At 40.5% G+C, this 11,987-nt stretch overlaps 1 non-coding gene across 1 annotated transcript; it reads left to right on the top strand.

Annotated features, from left to right (window-relative positions):
• The first annotated feature begins 3,906 nt into the window (after positions 1 to 3,906).
• On the top strand, positions 3,907 to 4,013 carry LOC138461458 (U6 spliceosomal RNA). The gene has a single exon (XR_011264078.1). It is a non-coding gene; the product is annotated as a U6 spliceosomal RNA (small nuclear RNA).
• The last annotated feature ends 7,974 nt before the right edge of the window (positions 4,014 to 11,987 follow it).

Below are 11,987 nucleotides of genomic sequence, written 5' to 3' on the forward strand. Positions count from 1 at the left end.
TAGGTGGATAATGCTGCTCATCATCCTCCGACACCACGTCTATCATCCTTGATGGTTTGACCACAATATTCTCCCTTCGAATGGTGGCGGAACAATTTCTTTCCCTTATGGGAGTTAGATCCCTTTTCTGCTCTTCTCTTCTTCTAGTTTAGGTGGAAGAAGATTTCTTAGGGTCTTTTGCTCCCTGACAGCATTTCTTTGTGAGCATTTCAGGGGATGGTGCGGGTGGATCACCATCTAAGTGTGAAGACTGGGGGTGGACCAGACTCGGGAAGGATGCCCAACCCGCCAGGCTTGTTGATTTTGTTTGGGGTTGCACAAAGTGGATTGCATTGTGGTTGTCACCCCTTTCCTTAGACAATTTTCTTTTTAGGGCCACCCTCTTACTATGCAGCGACTTAAATCTTACTTGCAGTTGTCTTGCTCCCCTTCGACAATTTGGCAAAGATCTCATATTTCTTCTTAAGAGGTGCCTCTATCAGGGTTGACGGCCCTTTGATAATCAACTGTTCATTATTGCCATGGTCAGTGGATGTGGGGGGTGCACCTCGGAAGGTGAATTTGCCGAAGTATATCATTGCACATCTGGCATTATTTCTAGGGGTGACACATCACTTGACTGGTACTCTGGAGCTGGGCCATACCGTGGAGGCCTCCTCCTGGTACTCTGAGCATTCTCCTGAGCCCCTTTGCCACTTCTTTAGTTATGGAATTGACAGGATGTATATCCAGATCTTCTGTGTTTTTAGGCGAATGGTTCAGCTGGCCCACGTCGCGACGCCTTTTGTTTTATTCTCCAATCAACATATCATTGATGCTGTACAGTATGTTGGTAATTTCCTCCTTATTTGTATCTAGCTTACTCTGTAAGGAAGGAGGGGGTCAATTTTGCCCCCCCATACATTCTATGTGAAAGGCACCACCTGCTGTTGCACTAGTGGAGGGACGCCTTCCTTGCCCTTCTGTGCCCTCAGTGGATAGGTCCCTGGTACATACAGGCCCTCATTAGGACCCTGGCGGGTCGGACCTGTCAGGAGCACCAGCCCCTGCAGGCATAGTTTTCACTGAAGCACTGGCACCATTACCAACAGTGCAGGTGCTTCCGTGTCCTCATTCCCGTGGAGTCCTCTAGGACTCCTCGGCAATGAGGACTTAAACTTTCTGCCACCTGACATCCCGGTCCACCGGGACTTTTAATGTCCTGGTGCACTGAGATCTCAGGTGGCAGAATGGTATTACGAGGTCATCGGCAGTTGCACCAGCAGGTTACCACCGACCTTGTAATAAGGTCCCATGATTCTTGTTGTTGGGCAGATTTTCAAGGCCTGCCTGGGTCCTTATCTGTGAAGCTGATGTAGACCAAAGTATTTATGATAGGGCCAGATCAAAAAAGACCCAGCACTGGATGGGGAAAATGCTTAGAAATATAAAGTTTGAGATATAGATTTCGGTCAACTTCAGATTACAGACACAATGCCAGATGTCAGCATGGCCTCATGGCATCACAGAGCAGAGGTCAAGATTCTGTTGCATGATAAGGATCTCCTCAGTCCATCAACTTTCGAAGAACAAAAGGCTAATGTATTTTACTCTGGCCTGAAACCAACATTCAGCCCAAAATGCTCTGGTCACATGCTTGCAGAGAAAGGAATCTTAAATGTAGAAATGAGGTTTGGGATTTGTATAAAACATTTGGATTTTCCATTGGTCTAAATGGACTATCTTAACTAGTGACTTTCTCATCAACTATAAGTCACACTGCGTCCATTCATATATCATTTTAAAGATAATTTCAATGTGATTCTGTTGAATACAAGTTTATCCACATGCATCTTATGGAATTGCAAGGGCAAGCTAAAATGTGTTTCTGGCTGGCCCAAAAATGTTCTGAATCTAAGAATTGGCCAGCAGATGGGTTATAAAATTTGGTATCTGGATCTTAAATTTCATGTTCATAACTATCATACTTTTTGTGAGAAAGGCGGAAAATCATAGTGCGCTCGTACAATGAGGGGCCGAAATGAAACTAAGTTTCACCGATCCATCATGAGGAGAGGAATAGTAATATCTATGTATCATAGCATTTATTGGTAAATTAAAAATGTTTGCCATGCAGGGGCTTTTTGGGTAAAATTGGATATGGAAATAAAATGTAAATCTCAAAGGGGAGTTGCAAGATTTCTGTTCTGGACTCCTGAACCAATCCTTAGAGAGGGTTTGGACTTTTGGGGTGGAGAGAAATGTAAATGTCCAATACTGTTTATGAGATCAAAAGTTAGCACCACGTAATGGTCACTTTGCATGGGAGGGGCTAAGAGGATAAACGATCTTGCACTATGGAAGAGGGAAGAGCTGCTAAACCTCACCAAAGGAGAACTGCTGAAACATCATCTGCATGGAAATAATGGAAGAGGGCTGGAGATTTCCATTGATGGGGAGACAAGAAAACAGATGCTGTGATACTTACCTAAAGCCATCATGGAAGTATTGCTGTGGGATCCCATTGACTGAAGTGCTGACCAAAATCTGTTTTTTCTCAAAGATCAATGCCATGCTCAATCTCCATGAGTGCCAAGCCCAGACATGTCCAAAAGTAAGGAGATTACCCAACACAATGTCAGCGCGGGTATCTATTTAATTAACCTATTCCCTTCCATTAGTTGGTGGTGGTGTAAATAGATTTACATAGGGGGGAACTTGAAAGAATTCAAAACTTCCACCCTCCCTCTTAGTGGGAATAATGTTACAGACACCTAAAGTAATTGTTGTATCCTTTCCACCAAAATGAAATTGATCATAGTCGCCATCCCCAAATCTTGCCTTCAAAACAAAAAGGTGTTTGTTCCATTCCCAAATCTTGCCTTTCAGACCAAATGATACTTGTCCCCAAAATGAAATTCCCAACTGAAAGGTGTTCCCAAAATTGTGCTTTTAAATAAAAAGTATACTCATCTTAAAACTAAATTCCCAATTGCCACTACTCTTTCATATTGTATTTGACAAAGGGGTGCCCTTGGCTCCATAAACAACATTCATAACTGTCCACATCCCCCACCACAGGCCTTCAAGTGAAGGGGGGTTTGAAGAACAAAATTAATAATCACCCCCATTTTACTGTCCAACTTCCCCAACACAGGCCTTTAAGTGAAGGGGGGCTTGGGCCAGAAAAACAACATTTCTAAACTGCCCCCACTCCCTAGACCTGGCCTTTGAACAGAAGGGTGCTGCATGTAATCGATGCTTTGGTTTTTGGTACTGGGGGAGTGCTTTGCAAAAGTGAGATCTCATGTATCCAACACTGAACGGGTGATGTCTTGTTTTGAAATGAAACCTGTGTTTAATTTTAAGCAAAGTTTTGTTTAAGTAATATTTGCCTTGGCAGTACGAAAAAGTAAGTCACTGTGTGCAAAGCTTTGTTTTGCTCCACAAAGAAGGTGGCGTGTGTGATTAATTAAACATATTATTAATTGAGCTTATCATTTAAATACATATATATATTCTTTCTATATCCTGCCCTGCATCTTGGCTCACTGTTGGCACAGGGGAAGGGGGTGGGGACTTATGTGACTCTATATGATTCGTCAATAGGGCCAGTCCTAAAAACAATAAGCACATTTTTGTTGGGCTCCTTTATTATGGGGAAGGAACTCCCCGGGTTAAGGGTGGTCTCCCAATGTAATGCAACATTATTGCAGTCCAATTTTGATTCCTCATTCCTCTGGGAGGGCTAACTCATTGCTAGCACATCTCCTTATGATCCAAAACATTCAGTGTGCAAATGAAAGAAAGAAAGGGGGGGGGCTGTGGGTGTGTGTAAGTAAAGGTAACATTTCTCATAGTCTCCTTCCTTTCCAAAATTGGTGCATCAAATGATGCTGCATGGGTGGTATTTGCTGATCAAATGCAGTGCTCGCTTCGGCAGCACATATACTAAAATTGGAACGATACAGAGAAGATTAGCATGCCCCCTGTGCAAGGATGATGCGCAAATTCGTGAAGCGTTCCATATTAAAAAAAATTACAAATAATAAAATAAGTTCAAATGCATAGGAAGAAGAACATTTTTGGGAAAAGCAGAAAGGCAAACGGTCCCATCCAACAGGATAAAAGCTGATTGGAATTTCAACTGAAAGTAGCTCATGGAAAATGTCTTTAAGGGAGCCTTTCCCAGATGGGACTAATACAGAAGCTTTTATCAATAAAGAACCAGATTACCTGAGGGTATTTTGGGAGCTGGAAGACAGACTGAGGGGACAAGATCACCTGACAATGCTGGCAAAAGCGAGTTATGTCCCTACTTGTCATGGGGGGTTGAAAGCAAGCAATACATGAGTACAACGATTCTAGGGTATTTAGACAAGTGTCCCAATAATTAAATACATCTCAGCTATCAATGGAAACTATTTTGGGGGAATCAAATTTATAAAGTATTCAATGAAAGGGGGAATACAATAAGAGGTGCATGTGTCTTGTGATTAATAATTAATAATTACAATTGGATCCCCGGGTAGCATCAATACGTTTTCTTTCCTAGCAATTTGGGATCTCTGGAGGCCATAAACATCTGAAATTGAAATGTGTAAGCGCAAGCCTTTGTGATTGTGTCTGACATATTTAATAAAGTAATTGAAATAAATTCCTTAATCAACGCATCAAACTGGGGTGCTGTGAATGTGAATGTGATTTCTTCAGAATAGTGAGATAGTTAGAACCTTCTGTCCCTGCATTCCAAAAACAAATGTAATTCCTAAATCCAAGTTTTTAAAATAGTTGCAATCAATTCAACACCACAAAGGAACCCAACAGTATCTATGGCAAATCTTGAAACCGATAATTTGTAAGAGATTGTGTCCAATATTTAAGATCAGACTTATCACAAGCATCAGAGAGCCATGTGTTAGTACACATATGCTTCTCTTTTATAAATACTTGTCAATGGTTTCTATGAAAAGTAATTGAATTGTTTTATTTAAAACTTTATTCAAAGAACAATTTAACTATTTTATTCAAACACCCAATGTCAATTTGAGTGTCTACAAAGCAAAGTATAAGTATTTTCTATTAAAAATGTGATTCATATTTATTCTTCTATAAATGGATGTTTGTGCGAATTTGAATTACAACATTAGCGGGGCAAAAGAAGGCAGGCTGTGTTTTCCTTTCTGTTGATAAACTGCCTCTATTCATCTGAAGATTGTGGATTACTTCTCTGGCATTGTCGGTTGGGGAACTACCTTTTCTTGTTGATTTATTATCTTATATCAAATTAAATAGACAGATTAAAACAAATTAAAACAGCCTGTTTCTCGTCCCAGATTATGGGGTGGTATGATTGCCTTGGAAGTGTATTTAGTCAGTGTCATTATTTGTAAAAATAATCCTTACAAAAAAAATATATATATATGTATATATCTTCTATAGATACATGTTATTACAGTCTATTAAGTCTCAAATACCTGGCGGCCATGTTCAAAGTGAAATAATCAAAAATCTGCTCTTCCCCTTACTAAATGAGCATGTTTTTTGGGGTCAACATTTATTTTATTGTGTTGATGTGTTCTGATGTATTCACTAGTGATTACTTATTTTTTAAGGTGATGCATGGGAACACCACTAAAACCATGGCACAGATAACCAGTGAGAGAATGTTGGTCTCAGCTACCTACATGAAAAAGCACTGCAGGAATGTTCACTTTGCCCAGGGGCGTGGCCAAACTCTCTAATGATTGTGCTCTGTGGATAGGTACACTAAGCCAGGGTGTAGTTAAATGGCATGTCTCATTCATAGCGCAGAGAGCAAGTTCACCTATCTTGCCATATTTTCAATACATGAGATTAATTGTGTTTAGGACATGGACTAAAACTCTACCCTGGGTGCTGCCCTGAGAAATTAGGCAATAGTGTGCATTGCAGTAAGGACCACAGTGCCTGACAGCAATTACCCCAGACCACATATTTTAGAAACTGCTGGCTAGTTCCCTGTGCTCAGGAAATGTACCTCAAGTCTGTCATCAAACAAAAAGAAGACATAACCTTCATGTTCCTAAGGTGATATCTGAGTTTATAATGATAACCACATTTCTAATGGTTTTGTCTGACTGAAGGGGTGTGGAGGGGGGTTAACCAGGTAAGTGTCAAAGTGACTTTGCCATAGGTTCTTAACTGTGTATTTATGTGTATAAAGTCACATGATTTAGGGTGATAATGCAGTCATCTTTAAGTGGACATCAATTGAGATGGCTGGTATTAGAGTCAGAAGAATGGTTCACTTTATGGATGATTCTGTTGTCATAAGTGTTTAAGAGGAGGTCAAAAAGGATTACATCAGAAGATGTAGAGGCCTCACATAGAACTTACTCTGGAGTGGAGAGAGGATTGAGCCTTTAGGATTTGAAGAGTGGGCCAAGCAAGACTTAAGTAAAAAGGAGGTTATTATTTGGACTTGTTCTGGAGGTACAATTCACTTCAGTGCTGAAGCTTGGATCTCAATCTGGCAAGTCAGTGATTACGTTTAGATGGCCTACTGTGACAAAGATGCAACAGAGTTTAGAAGAATGAGAGCAGCCCATCAATATCTGCCAAAATCATCCTAAACCATAAATGAGTGCTCACTCAGTTTGCTGGTCTGGACAAAAGTCTACTTTTAAATTGATAACAAGGTTGTTAGCATCTGAGAAGGCCACTTGTTGGATATTTTAGGCTCTCTTAATAAGGAAAGGAAATGTCCTTGGCTACATATGTCTGGGAAAATGTGCAACACCACATTTCTGTGTTTTGATTAACACAATTTTGAGGTCCCCTCGTGCAGGATGGTTCTCCAGATTGGTTAACACAACTCCCATCAGCCAATGCTAGGATAGTCAATGGTGCTCGATCATGAGAGTCCCAGTCTAATACATCTAGACAGTTTCAGGTTGTGTAACAGCAACCTGGAGTGTTTCACTCAAAGGAGGAGTTGCTGCAACCAAAGTATGACTATCAGCGATGGGCCATAGAAAAATTAACCCGAAAAGCACAGGTGGCAAAACTCTACAGGGGCACACAGCTTCCAGTTCATGGTGCTTATGCTCTGAAAACTGTCATGTGTCAAGGTGGTCAGTGCTTATTATGGCTGATGGTGCAACAGGAGGAGGAGTGAAAAGAAGATTGGAGGCTGTGTGGATGGATAGCTGTTGGGCTTGGCAAAGTTGTCATCAAGGTCTTACGATTTCCTAAAAAGTGGTCAGAATGGGACTCATAAATTGACTGAGACTAAGGTCAGAAATTTGGATTCTAAGTGTAGTTGCAGTTGCATTTTGTACCAATGGATCCCTTCTTGATTCCTCTGACTACTGCATCAAGGGTTGCATGAAAAAATAATTCTTCAAGGTTGTGAAGAGACCATCCTGATAGATCGTAGTTTATAACACTGAGGGAAATAAAGCAGGGCTTGCAGGATGTGCCCATTTAGCCAAAAGAAGCACAAAAATCCTCACTGAAGACAATGGAAACATAATAGGCTCGCAGAACGATGCCACAGGAAAGATTGGAATTTGATGGATCCCAGGCCAGGGTCCATGATGCGGCGTAAGGTAAGGAGCACAGGGAACAAGACAAAATGAGCTTTTCACAGGCAAAGATGAGGAGAAGGGCTGGAAACATTGAGGGGGATGGAGGGACAGATGGGACACTCCACATTCCAGAACATGGACATCACAGGACAGTGATCAATTGATAAGCTGCAGAAACCATTGAATGTAGAAATTATCTGAAAAGTACACTTGCATTAAAAGGGCCCTAATCCCACACAACATTTACTTAAATTATCTGACAAAAATTGTCCTATCATGGTATCCCCCAGCATAGTTAAGGTTAAGTGTCCATACAATTTCAAAAAATAACATTTCCTAATAACGTTTGAAACACTCCCTGAAACATTCTGGAAAATTACCAGTAAAATCTGGAGGCATCCACCCAACATTGAACATTTCAGAAGAAAGGTTTTAGAAATTGAGGAAAATGTGGAGGTATTTAAGATGTATTTGTATATGACATATCCACAGCATGAATGTCTATCTTCAATATGAACTGTACACATATATGTAGGAAATGCACCATTCCTGCATGCATACTACTACATATGTGAAAACTCATACCAAAGTCAGGACTGACTCTGATATGAATGTTCGTATGTATGACATATAGCGATGTAAAGTGCGTACCTGAACAAAATGGAAAAACTCCTATGCAACTCCTACACATATAAAAACTGACATCATAGGTAAACCTCACTTTAGTCTGAGTTTTCATATGTATAGGAAGCATATATTAAATACTCAGAAGGAATAGACATTTTATATACGGACAGTACATGTACATTTCAGAAATGCGCATTCAGTACATGTACATTACTAAAGTCATTCATAAATGTTTATTTCTGATTACATAATCCATAAAACTTTACAATAAAATAGTGCATCATAAAACCAACAATTGAATGAGATAAAACCCTTATTTAACGTAGGGTGCATACAACTCAGAAGGACATGTTGAGCAGCCTTCATAGCATCACAATTACCAGACAACATGCTCATATATGATTCCACTGAAGCCATTATAGACCGTTTTCTTTAATTTAGTTGCCTAAGTCCCGCACAGAGTTGATTAGTCTTCCCATCAAGGAGCAATCAAAAAATTAGGTCAAAACCCAGGTTCTTTCCCTCATAACCACCCAGCTCTCCATTGCCAGGCTCCCTTTAGGTAGCTTGCAAAAGCTACATCCACCTCGCTTCTGGTGTGGACAGAAGTAATATAAAGGCTCGTCTCTATTACCTCAAGGCACGATCCCTTAAAATTCCCAATAGATGTAATTCCTAATTTCGTGGTAAAGCGGGCAAAAAAAAGTAAAACAAACCATATTTTTCATTTAATTGCAAAAAAAACTTGCATCATCTTTTACTGGATTCTTCAGCCAATGACATGTTATGGCTTTAAGGGGAACAAAATGTATATGTGCTCTAGTTAAAAGAATTCTGTTGTACCGGTATGAAAGCTCTAAGAGGTACTAAGCGTACCCTTCTAGAGGCCTCAGGGAAAGATAAATCCTAACTTGTGTTTTGTTTAAGTTTGCATCTTCTCTGTTCGACTTTCTCAGATTCTACAAATTCATTTTGAGCAATTTCTGAGGAATTGTTACTCTGCTTTCTGTTGTATCAAAGCAAGATCCCAAATCCACTTTCGTAGTCTCTTCTTGATATGAACCCGCCACCCTATTTTGAACCATCTTCCCACAGACATTAGATTCCTACATCGAATTTCCTACAATCCCTTATCTCAATCTCAAATGCCAGAAGGTGCCAAACGGAATGATATTTTAGTGTCTTTGCAAGTTTGAAACAATTACCTAAATCTGTCTCATCTTGATACCTTGTTGCTTTATATGATCCTTCCATGTTAGCCTATGGTTAAATCTAATCACCAAATAGCTGAAATGGTCGCAAGCCAATAACTTCTGTCTTTCCAAGAAAATCGATGGGGCACTACTCTTAACACTGGAAATGAGAATAACATGACACTTAGCTGCATTTACCTTTAGACCTAGAAAAGACACACATTCAAGCTATTCCTCCATTAACTTTTCGAGCGACTTTGGGGTCCTTGCCAGTAGCACAGCATCATCTACATAATTGAGTACCAGCAACCACCTGTTCGCACTGTGAGATACTTCTGCATCCACTGATTCCTGATAACTTGATAAAGACTTAACATATGCATTAATCAGAAGGGGTGCAATATAAACACTCAATTCACCACCTGCACCATGAAAATGAGTATCCGAGTATCTGCGTGCAATGCCTCCAGCGTGCATAACAGTGGTTTTGGGACTACCACTTAATTTAAGGTAGACCACATGGTTCTCTTGTCCATGTGGTTGAAAGCTAAGCTAAACTGAGGTCCATAGATGCCAATTAGTCAGTCAGTCAGTCAAACAACTTTTATTAGGCATGAACATTTTCAAGTATAACACACATATAAAAAATACAATTTCATTTCTATTTCCACTCGGCGTACAAAGATAAAAAGGTTGCCGGTGAAAGTTGAAAAGGAGCGGCTGGTGTGATAATGACTTAGTATAGCCTGCTAAAATTAATATTATACAGCAGTTCATCAATACAGACAAGGATCTTTAGTAACACAGATATATGATACTGCCAATGGGCGCAAGTTGCGGGGAGAGCTTGCTTGCATCCTCGCGAGTTTGCCAAATTGTTGGCAGACTGCCCATGTATTGTAGGGGCACTTTAAACTCATGTACCTTCCTATTCCACACTCTCAGGGGCCACCTGCTTTACAGCCCTAGCACTTTGCATCCAGGCTCCGTGTAAATATTGTGCCATTGCAATAATAACGCGGGGACACCGGAGAATGTAGAAGGAAATTCATAGCTTCACCTCTGGTACAGATCTCAGCTGTCCTTATAATCTGTCTCAAGTAAGTGCATCTTAATTTAAGAGTTGTGGCACATATCAGCAAAACATGTGTCCCTGGTTCACTCTCTGCCCCACATAGCAGGCATTCTCCTTTGCCTGCGCCAATCCAAGTTCTTGCGAAGGATTCTAGGGACAATATCCCCAACCTAAGGTGGGCCGACAATGACCTTTCAAAACTATGGAAAGATTTTGTTCAAACCCAGGTCCCATTTTATACTGGAGGGAAGCTGGTCTGAGTTTGAATTTTGTGGCATTCTCCACCAAATGTTCTACTGATCTGGCGGTAGCCGTTTTTTTCACCTTCATAGATTCTTGGCCATCTAAACCCTGGGGGTTATCCCCGATTCCACTCTCCTCCAAAGAAAGTAAGAAATGTTTACTTGTGAACACCCTTTTAAACACTTTCTGCCCCCCAGAATCATAAGGCGTATCAACACTTCCCGATATTTTTCCAGGCCCTCTGTACACCATGATCTAATCCATAACAAATTGGCTTTGGGGAGACCTGCTCACGAAGAGGAAGTATAGCAATCTCCAAATAAACAAGTGCAGACGGAGCACTCTGTGGAAGTAGAACTCGTGTTCCAGAATGTCCAATGTCACAATGTGTTCTCGCAGCCTCGCAGCCCCATTGGTCTGTGTAAATGGATCTAGGAAGAGCCTTGTTTTTTGTATAAATCGAGTGCTGGTGAAATGGCACCACTACCAGGTTATACGTCATACACTCATATGCCATACACTTATAATACATAAACACATGGGGGCTGATTCATGGAATTTGTGCGCCGAAAAAACGGGGATTTGTGCGCAATTCTGCCCGCAAATTCCTGTTTAACAAATGGGGATTTGCGGGAAGAATGGCGCCCAAATCCCTGTTTTTTTAGGCGCACAAATTCCATGAATCAGCCCCATAGTTCTTACGCTCATAAGCCATACATACATATGCCATATACTCATGCGCCATACACACACGTCATACACTCACACACTCATAAGCCAAACACGTATACACAATATGACCATTTGCCACAACTTCATTATTCAAAGACCACACACTCACATGCTCACATAGCAACCTCTCATGCTCCACTCATATCACACACTCATATGCCATAACCATACTCCATAAATTCATACAACATAAACTAATGAGTTATTTGCTTAAGCACAACATAAACACATGCGACATATCCATACACTTACATGACATACACTCATACACCTTAAGCATTTTAGTCATACACTATATATTCAAATACCATACGTTCAAGCGCGATACATCCATACGTGATACATTCATACTACGCACAAATGGGGAAAATGTACATACACCATACACTCATATGTAAAATCACTTGTACGCCAAATGCTTATACAAAATACACTGACAGGCTTCATGCCATACTCCACACAAAATATCTCAAAATAACATTTTTTTAAAAAGTCTACAAATAGTAGAAAGAACACCACTAACGTACAACCACTCATTCTATACTACTACACATTTAACCACACAGT

Source organism: Ambystoma mexicanum, chromosome 1p (genome assembly GCF_040938575.1).
Source record: "Ambystoma mexicanum isolate Mex_15411 chromosome 1p, UKY_AmexF1_1, whole genome shotgun sequence".
NCBI classification, from domain to species: domain Eukaryota; kingdom Metazoa; phylum Chordata; class Amphibia; order Caudata; family Ambystomatidae; genus Ambystoma; species Ambystoma mexicanum.